This window comes from Rattus rattus, chromosome 13 (genome assembly GCF_011064425.1).
Source record: "Rattus rattus isolate New Zealand chromosome 13, Rrattus_CSIRO_v1, whole genome shotgun sequence".
NCBI classification, from domain to species: Eukaryota; Metazoa; Chordata; class Mammalia; order Rodentia; family Muridae; genus Rattus; species Rattus rattus.
Window position 1 is genome coordinate 19873407 of NC_046166.1, and position 11041 is coordinate 19884447.

The following is an 11041-nucleotide window of genomic DNA, read 5'->3' on the forward strand; positions in this document are numbered from 1 at the left end:
AGTCCATGTAGAGTCTTTGGGTAGTGGCTTAGTCCCTTGAAGCTCTGGTTGCTTGGCATTGTTGTACATATGGGGTCTCGAGCCCCTTCATGCTCTTCCAGTCCTTTCTCTGATTCCTTCAACGGGGGTTCCGTTCTCAGTTCAGTGCTTTGCTGCTGGCATTCGCCTCTGTATTTGCTGTATTCTGGCGGTGTCTCTCAGGAGAGATCTACATCCGGCTCCTGTCGGCTTGCACTTCTTTGCTTCATCCATCTTGTCTAATTGGGTGGCTGTATATGTATGGGCCACATGTGGGGCAGGCTCTGAATGGGTGTTCCTTCTGTGTCTGTTTTAATCTTTGCCTCTCTCTTCCCTGCCAAGGGTATTCTTGTTCCCCTTTTAAAGAAGGAGTGAAGCATTCACATTTTGATCATACGTCTTGAATTTCATGTGTTCTATGCATCTAGGGTAATTCAAGCATTTGGGCTAATAGCCACTTATCAGTGAGTGCATACCATGTATGTCTTTCTGTGATTGGGTTAGCTTACTCAGGATGATATTTTCCAGTTCCAACCATTTGCCTATGAATTTCATAAAGGCATTGTTTTTGATAGCTGAGTAATATTCCATTGTGTAGATGTACCACATTTTCTGTATCCATTCCTCTGTTGAAGGGCATCTGGGTTCTTTCCAGCTTCTGGCTATTATAAATAAGGCTGCTATGAACATAGTGGAGCACGTGTCTTTTTTATAAGTTGGGGCATCTTTTGGGTATATGCCCAAGAGAGGTATAGCTGGGTCCTCGGGTAGTTCAATGTCCAATTTTCTGAGGAACCTCCAGACTGATTTCCAGAATGGTTGTACCAGTCTGCAATCCCACCAACAATGGAGGAGTGTTCCTCTTTCTCCACATCCTCGACAGCATTTGCTGTCACCTGAGTGTTTGATCTTAGCCATTCTCACTGGTGTGAGGTGAAATCTCAGGGTTGTTTTGATTTGCATTTCCCTGATGACTAAAGATGTTGAACATTTCTTTAGGTGTTTCTCAGCCATTCGGCATTCCTCAGCTGTGAATTCTTTGTTTAGCTCTGAACCCCATTTTTTAATAGGGTTATTTGTCTCCCTGCGGTCTAACTTTTTGAGTTCTTTGTATATTTTGGATATAAGGCCTCTATCTGTTGTAGGATTGGTAAAGATCTTTTCCCAATCTGTTGGTTGCCGTTTTGTCCTAACAACAGTGTCCTTTGCCTTACAGAAGCTTTGCAGTTTTATGAGATCCCATTTGTCGATTCTTGATCTTAGAGCATAAGCCATTGGTTTTTTGTTCAGGAATTTTTTCCAGTGCCCATGTGTTCCAGATGCTTCCCTAGTTTTTCTTCTATTAGTTTGAGTGTGTCTGGTTTGATGTGGAGGTCCTTGATCCACTTGGACTTAAGCTTTGTACAGGGTGATAAGCATGGATCGATCTGCATTCTCCTACATGTTGACCTCCAGTTGAACCAGCACCATTTGCTGGAAATGCTATCTTTTTTCCATTGGATGGTTTTGGCTCCTTTGTCAAAAATCAAGTGCCCATAGGTGTGTGGGTTCATTTATGGGTCCTCAATTCTATTCCACTGGTCTATCTGTCTGTCTCTGTACCAATACCATGCAGTTTTTAGCACTATTGCTCTGTAATACTGCTTGAGTTCAGGGATAGTGATTCTCCCTGAAGTCCTTTTATTGTTGAGGATAGTTTTAGCTATCCTGGGTTTTTTGTTATTCCAGAGGAATTTGCAAATTGTTCTAACTCTGTGAAGGATTGGATTGGTATTTTGATGGGGATTGCATTGAATCTGTAGATTACTTTTGGTAAAATGACCATTTTTACTATATTAATCCTGACAATCCATGAGCATGGGAGATCTTTCCATCTTCTGAGGTCTTCTTCAATTTCTTTCTTCAGAGACTTGAAGTTTTTATTTCACAGCTCTTTTACTTGCTTGGTTAAAGTCACAACGAGGTACTTTATATTCTTTGGGACTATCATGAAGGGTGTCGTTTCCCTAATTTCTTTCTTGGCTTGTTTCTCTTTTGTGTAGAGGAAGGCTACTGATTTATTTGAGTTAATTTTATACCCAGCCACTTTGCTGAAGTTGTTTATCAGGTGTAGTAGTTCTCTGGTGGAACTTTTGGGATGAACCATAGAATATGAAGGAGAGAGAATATTACAAAATCGCTATTTAGAGGAGAAGCAGAGCAAAACATCAGAGGCCAAGAAACACATTTTGTCACTTCTTTTTATATATTTCCATCTTAAAAAGCACCATGACTTTAGATCAGCCGAGTTAGTACAACATATCCCAAGGATAGGCAATAGCTTTTGGGATAGCCCTCGCTCCAGTTCTTTGGACCCACATGATGACCAAGTGGTAAGTATAAACCTAAGCATGTCCACATTAAAGATTTTTAAAGACTCTGGGCCGTTTACTCATCCTGAAAGGAAGCAGACGTTACTGAATATCATTGAATGTAATGCTAAATATTGACGGAATACAGAAATAGTTTGGCGACTATAAATCAAGGTCCTGACATTATCAGAAGGGTGATGAAATGAATAAAATCAGTGAATTTTAAATCAAAAGTAACAATGCTAATTTTCCTTATAGGATGAAAAAACTAAAATGGAAAATTTCCATTCCGTGCCTTCTGAGGCTGCTGCTGATGTTGGACCTTCCACTTCTACTGCTGACAGCCTGGATGCTGCGCCGACTAAGTCCACCAAGGAGGCTGCCAGTCTGACTGCAGCTGAGCCTGTGCCGACTAAGTCCACCACTGCCGCTGACAGTCTGACTGCAGCTGAGCCTGCGCAGACTAAGTCCACCACTGCTGACGCTGACAGTCTGACTGCAGCTGAGCCTGCGCAGACTAAGTCCACCACTGCCGCTGACAGTCTGACTGCAGCTGAGCCTGTGCCGACTAAGTCCACTAAGTCCACCATTGCCGCTGACAGTCTGACTGCAGTTGAGCCTGCGCCAACTAAGTCCACCATTGCCGCTGACAGTCTGACTGCAGCTGAGCCAGCGCTGACTAAGTCCACCAAGGAGGCTGCCAGTCTGACTGCAGTTGAGCCTGCGCCGACTAAGTCCACCATTGCCGCTGACAGTCTGACTGCAGCTTAGCCTGCGCCGACTAAGTCCACCACTGCCGCTGACAGTCTGACTGCAGCGGGCTCTGCGCAGATTTCAGTCCACCACTGCCGCCCGCTGACAGTCTGACTGCGGCTTCGAGGCCTGCGCCCGACGCACTCAGTCCACCACTGCTGCCGCTCGCCTGACTGCAGCACGACACGCGCAGACCAAGTCCACCATTGCCGCTGACAGTCCTGACTGCAGCTGAGCCTCTGCGCCGACTCAGTTCAACGCAAGGAGGCTGCCAGCTGACCGCAGCCGAGCCTGCGCCAACTAAGTCTGCCACCGGCGAGGCACGCTTTGTTCGAGCTGCAGTTGAGCCTGCACCGACTGAGTCCACTGAGCGAGGCTGCGTCTCGACTGCAGTTGAGTCTGCAGCGACTAGTCCACCGTGCCCGCTGACAGTCTGACTGCGGATTGAGCCTCGCGCCGACTAAGTCCGCTAAGGAGGCTGCCGGTCTGGCTGCAGTTGAGCCTGCACCGACGGTCCACCGGCAGCTGCCAGTCTGACTCGCCGATTGAGCTCTGCACCGACCTAGTCCACCACTGCCGCGCAGTCTGGCTGCAGCTGAGCCCGCGCAGACTAGAAGTCCACCATTGCCGCTGACAGTCTGACTGCAGCTGAGCCTGCGCCGACTAAGTCCACCAAGGAGGCTGCCAGTCTGACTGCAGCTGAGCCTGCGCCAACTAAGTCCACCAAGGAGGCTGCCAGTCTGACTGCAGCTGAGCCTGCGCCGACTAAGTCCACCACTGCCGCTGCCAGTCTGACTGCAGCTGAGCCTGCGCCGACTAAGTCCACCAAGGAGGCTGCCAGTCTGACTGCAGCTGAGCCTCACGCCAACTAAGTCCACCAGAGTGCCAGTCATGCAGTTGACCTCACCTGACAAGTCCCACCACTGCCGCTGCCAGTCTGACGCAGCTGAGCCTGCGCCCATTTCAAGTCCCTACGTACTTGCTGACAGTCGGCTGCAGCTGAGCCTCGCCGACAAGTCCACCATTGCTGCTGACAGTCTGACTGCAGCTGAGCCTGCGCCGACGACTAAGTCCACCACTGCCGCTGACAGTCTGGCTGCAGTTGAGCCTGCGCCGACTAAGTCCGCTGACAGGAGCTGGCCTGCCTAAGTCTGACTGCAGCTGACTAAGTCCCCAAGGAGGCTGCAGTCTGTCCAGCTGAGCCTCACGCCAACTATGCTGCAGCTGACAGTACTGTGTCAGGTGACTCAGGACCAGCTAGTCACAGTACTGTGTCAGGTTGGATTGGATTGGATTATATAGTTGATTTACCTCTTTACAAAGGAGAGTACAATTATAAACCCATGCTGATCCAGAGCCCTCTGGTTCCTGCACGTGTTATTCCCTTGACTCCATTCAAATGATAACCCTGACTTTCTTTTGATATCCATAGTGAAGAAGAAATATTTTACATACTGCTTCTTCAGATGGGGATCTTTTTTACTCCTGGCGTAAGAAGAAGGTCTGCCTATACTCAGGCTCCTGTTGATATTTTTGATGCTTCTGCATCAGCTGAACCAATAAACCACAGCATGAACCCTCTCAGGAAGAGTGGATATCTTCGGGCACCATCGATAGCACACATCCCCTTTTTGCCTTTTATATGGCTTTTATCCTCACTTTTCTTTGTCATAACATGGATGAAAATCCAAATTCAACAAGCATGGCATGAAGAAAATGGCCATGGAGCTCCAACTAACAAAAAAGTTGGACCAGGTAAGTTAGACTAAAATAGTAGCTTAAAATAGATGAATTTTTTTTCTAGAAACCTAGGTCTCTTTTGTTAATATATTTCATGCTTCTATAGGGCTATTCATGAATAACCTAGAACCTGAATTTTTTATTTTTTTTCAATTTATATAAGATATTTTTAGTAACGTGACAAATCCAGTTTGGACAAATACAAGTGACCGTGTAAAACTGTTTTCTAATTGGTTGTTTTCTAGTCTAGAATGAGGAGATTATGGTCACTCCCAGTGAAGACCTGGTGTTTTCTGAATGACTAAAAGCAGGGGTATCTTCTGTTAAATATTATTGTCTATTTCATTCTACTGTCATTCTGAGTTAGCATAGCCTTTGACACAACATTCAAAAGAAGCAACTTCTGAGGATTAAAAATAACAAGTTAAGCATCCACCTTCTCACTGTTTCTCATTACATTGATCCCGATGATAATGACACTGATGTTGTTGATGCTGGGCATGACAATATCACCAGTGATGTGCCTGATGATACTGTTGATAATTCTTGTTTTTCTTCTAGTGGCTGTTGCTCCTGATCCCTAGACCCTTGATGCTCCTCCAGGATCAATTGGAATACCACAGCACAGTCTGTGTGGGAGAATTGATCATATATATAAATTGTAGAGTTAAAGGTATAATGTGATAGTAGACTGAAGTAAAAATTTATTGTTTCACTGGAGACTCAGTTGTGCCATGTGATGCTTCCTAGAAAAAATGTTCAATTATTTTCAATTTTATTTTTTACTTGTTTACTTTACATCCTGCTCACTGCCCCCTTGTCAGCCTCTCCCACAATCCTTCCCTTGCGCCTCCTTCTCCTCTGAGAGGGTAGGGGCTACCAGATTATCTTCCCCCCACCCTGGAACATGAGTCTCTGTGGGACTATGCCCTTCCCTCCCACTGAGTCCAGATAAGGCCGTCTAGATGAAGGACACATATCCACATCACAGGCAACAGCTTTAAGGATACTCCTGCTGCAGTTTTTTGGGACTCACACGAAAGATCCAGCTGCATATGTGCTACCCTATGTGCGTGGAGGCAGGGCCAGCCTCTGTATGTTCTTTGGTTGTTGGATCAGTCTCTAAGAGCCCTAAGAGTCCAGGTCAGTCAATTTTGTTAGCCTTCCTGTTGCGTTCTTATCCTCTGAGGGACTGCATTCCTTCTACTTTTTCTTCCATATGAGACTTCAAGAGCCATACAATTATATCTGTGGTTGTGTACATCTAAGTCAGCTGCTGGTGCAACCTCTCCAGACAGCCTGTGCTGAACTGTCTGCTAGCATAACAGGGTATCATGCAGAGTCAGGGACTGTCGCTTGTTCAAGGGATCGGTTGCAAGTTGGGTGGGTTATTGGTTGGCTGTTCCCTCAGTTCTCCTCCAGCCCTATTCCTTTGTTTCCTGTAGACAGGGAAAAATTTGGATTTCAAGTTTTGTGGTTGGGTCGGTGTTTCCAGTTCTCCACTGGGCTTCCTGCATAGCGAGAAAACCAGGATCCCCATGCTCTGTATCCCCAGTGCAGTGAGTCACAAGCTGCAGTGATTATTGTTGCCTCCCCTACCTCAGTCTGTCTCTCTCTCTGGGTTGCCCCTCCTCCACCGCCCCTATCATTTTGCAGATCTCCATTCATTATCATGGTTCCCTCCCCTCCCCCACTGGACCTCATGACCCTATTCCTTCCCCTTTCTCCTTTCCCAACGGTTCCCTTCATCCATAGCCTTCCATGACCCTTCCATATTCTCAATTATCCTTTCTTGTGCCCTTCTTTTTGTTCAGTCTTCTTGGGTCTGGAGTGTAGCACTGGGCATCCTTGTTTTATAGGCTCCTTACTGAGAGGGAGAGGTCATGCTTAGCTTCCTTTCACTGTTACTGGATTGCATACCTACTTTAGGCTCTAGGCATATGTATATGTGTGTTATATTATACAACATTGTAAATTTTATCATAAGATAAAATTTTATCATAGCTTCAATAAATTTTCTAGTATAGTGCAAAAATTTTTCACCGAAATTTACACAATATGACTTGAAGCTTGCAGATGGGTCAAACAAAAGACATTTTTGAATTGGATCTATAAGCCCTGAACCCCAGTATAAACCTTGTGTACACATGTTGTGTGTGCCTTGATCCCATGTGAAGGATAGGGACTGATGTGTCTTCCTCTATCATTTCCTGCACCCCCCCACTCACGTGTAATTGTGTGGGTCAATGGACAATGCCACTCTACAGTTCTGTTCTGCCACATTGTGGGTTCTAGGGACTGAACTCAGGCCATCATCCCTCTGTATGGGTTCCACCCCTGGTCCCTCAGTTTTGGGGACATGTTCATTCACTCAAATCCCTAGTGTCTTGGAGCACATGATCTTCATCCTTGCCGGAAAACAATTTTTGGGATCCCCTTGTTTTCACATCTGCAGTGATGTTTTCAGGAAACGTGTTTACCAAACACCTCAGGCTCTAATCTTTATTTCCTATTGTTAGGCTGTACTAGGTTATGAAGGAGAACCTAGCACAGTAGTAGATGGTCCATAATCCACTTCTTGATAATTTGTAGTTCTAAAAGGCTTAACTAATTAATTGGTCTTTTTAAGTTGATTTTCATATAAATAATAAATTCTGAATTAAAATTCCAAAAATCTTCCTCTGTTTATTGAATATTTTCTTTAAATAATACTGACTTGACGAACTGTAGTTTTCATTCTATCCAGTTCGTTTGCTCCCCACATGTAACTTAGATGTGTGTTGTGTAGAATACACATTCTACTATCTCTCAAAAGGTCTTCCCATTTTAACCTTTTTGTTTCTGTACCCAGTCTCAGAGCCTGTAAATCTTTCATAGGTAATGTCAACAGCCTGTGAATCAACCCCAGAAATGCATACCAACTCTGTCACTTCTCTAAAGGACAAGCCTACAGTCTGTCAGTCATTCAATAAATGGCTATACCCTGACCATCTCATTCATAAGAAACCCAACGCCTGTCAACCCTTACATAGTACATATCTACAATTAGTTCCATGTGATAAACATGTATAGCCTTCTAGTCAGTCATCCATATTAACTGAGTGCTACCTGCAAATCATCCATAGGAAGTACCCACATCCTGTCAGGCATTCGCCAGAAGATGCCACAGCCTATCAATCATTTATAGGAAATAGCTACAGCTTGTTAGTCATCAATACACATGGCACACCTCCAAGCTGGCAATCATCTGGAGGAAGAACCTACATCTATCAATCATCCATAAGAATTCCCTACAACCTTGAGATCATTTATAAGAAATGACAATATCCTGTCATCTACCAGAAACACTTTGATCTGTCAGTCATCCTAGATCACACATTGCTTGTCAGTCATCCATTGGAAAAACTAAGCGCCTCTCATATATGCATAGGAAATGACCACAAGCCAGTCAATCCTGCATAGGAGTCTCCAACAGTCTGTCAGTTATCAGAGAGAAAATTAACACAGGCTTTCAATTATCCAAAGTGAACAACAGTAATAACGTAAATATTAAATATATAAATTTTTCAAAACCCACAACCCCCCACACTCACAGCATAAATAGGGACATGATAAACCTGGAGACAGCACACAATAAATCATGCCGACAGCAAAAGATTCATCTCTGCCTCAGGCTCCTCCCCCATCATTCAGGCCTCCAGGTTTGCCATGCACAGGCGATCCTGTTACCATGTACCTACTTGAACTCAAATGGGAGATGTTTGTGATGATGAACTTCATGTATTTATCCTAATAGCTTTATAAAAAATAGTGTAGTGATGGAGGCGCAGCATTTTGTTTCTATTGACAGCACATTTTCAAGGATTTGAGTCCACTGTTTTTGTGCATACAGGTAGCTAATTCTTCAGAGCTCTGATCAAAAAGCAAGAAAGTGTGTAATGTGAAAACTAGGCAACAAGTTTGTGTCCATTCAAAGGTCAACCTCATATTTCAATTATACAGCAATAGCAACAAGAAACATCAGAAAAAAAAATAAAGAAACTCCTCATTCCTGAATGATCACAGGTTACCATGGACACACAAACACCAATTTAAAAACAATGCAAGCATAGAATTAATATTTTTATGAGTAAAATCCCATTGACAGGTTTAACCTGCTTTAATAGTTTCGTTCCTGTATGAAAAGGCACACACACACACAGACACAGACACACACACAGACACACACACACACACACACAAACACACAGGTTTATGTTTTGATATATCTTGCTTGATCAGTACTGTAGATAGGCCATTGCCCTAATCTCCCATGGTTGATTCACCTTCTGCCAATAATTCCGAGTTTTTTTCTTACTAAACGCTGAAACAAGATGCCATTTAAGACAGTCAAGACAACATTCAAGAATGTTTCAGAGAGAGAAACAGAGATTAGGTGCAAAAATTCTTTTTTTTTGTTTTTTCTTTTTCTATTTTCAGACTGGGGAGAGACAAGTTTTCCTAGGCAGTGCTCTACCACTAGGCCTAAATCCCCAGCCCCAAAATAATTCTTTATAACAATGGATGTAAGTTGAATGTGCTTCCTGAAGTATTTTCAGGGAAAATCGGGATCATTAGGAGACAGTGTTCTTTCTGCAGCTTTTCCCTGGCTCTTTGCCAGGCACACCTTTTCTTATTGCAGTTAGTTTGAACGGGCAGCACTCATTTTCCTACCCTAGGTTTTTGATGTTCTTGGGCTGGATCTCTTTCTCTGTCTCTATTTCCTCATTCACACAATTTCCTTTAAGTTCTCCTTAGAAATGTTGTTACTTCTTAAATATTAATTCGTGGATCTTTCTATTCCTCTCATATGAAAACACAGGACTTCAGGCTGCTTTCTTTTCTTAAAAAAACTTTCTGGGATATTTATCATGGCTGTAATTATAATAGATTTTTAACTTGATTCTTCATAATCTTAATGTTTTATTCCTTGATAATACTCACTAAATCTTTAAGTTAATAGCTAAGAAGCCTGAGGTTTCTGATGGATATAGAACAGTCCCACTGTGTCCCATCCTAAAAATTCCCTAATTTGCCCTAAACCAGCATGCTTGGTGAAATATAAACATACAGTGGGGGTGGATATTATCCCAAAATTTCCAGCATACTGACCCTATAATTTATAGACTATTTGTAGCTCAAGAAGAAGAGCGACAAAATCTGATGCTTCAGTACTTCTTAGAAGGGGTGCAAAAATAGTCACAGGAGAAAATGGAGACAAAGTATGGAAGAGACTGAAGGAAAGGCCATCAGAGAAGTAACACATATGGGGATCCATCCCACATGCAGTCACCAAACCCATTCACTATTGGGGTGACAAGAGGTACATGCTGACAGGGCCTGATACAGCTGCCTCCTGAGAGACTCTGCCAGAGCCCTGACAAATCAGAGGCAGATGCTCAGCAAGCCGATGGATTGAGAACTGGGACCTCAATGGGGAGTTAACTGAGTAATTGGGGATGTGCAGCCCCATAGGAAGAACTACAGTATCAACCAACCAGATACTGAAGCTTCCAGGGACTAAAAGCGCAAGTAAAGAGTACACATGGAACGACCCCTGGCTCCAGCAGCAGGTGTGGCAAGAAGATGGGCCTGTTGGGCATCAATGGGAGGAAGACCGTGGTCCTGTGAAGGCTCAATGAAAGTGCAGAATGGGCCAGGGAGGCAGGAGCAGGAGGTAATGGGTGTGTGGGAGTTCACCTCATGGAGGCAGGGGTTGAGATGGGGATGGGTAGCGGTTTCTGGACTGGAAGCAGAGAGAAGCCAGGATAACATTTGAAATGTAAATAGAGCAATTATCTAATAAAGCAATAAAAAAACAGTGGAGGCTATTCACAAAAACTTAAATTCAAAATTGAAATCATTAAGCTAGGATAGTTAAGAAAGTACATAGCTGTGGTTTTTAGATGATGTCAAGAGACCATAAAAAACATTTCACTTTGTATGTTGAACACAAATTTGTCTTCGCATTCTTAAGGTTAATCTTTTTTCACTGACTGTCACCTTTCTCAATCCTGTAGGAGAGTGAGGGTCCATAATTCCTACACTTCCAGCCTTAGTAGATCAAGAGGCTGTTCTCTCATTAAATTCCCTCTTTATGAGTCTAGAAACTAGTTTTGTTGTTTCTTTGGTTGCAATAA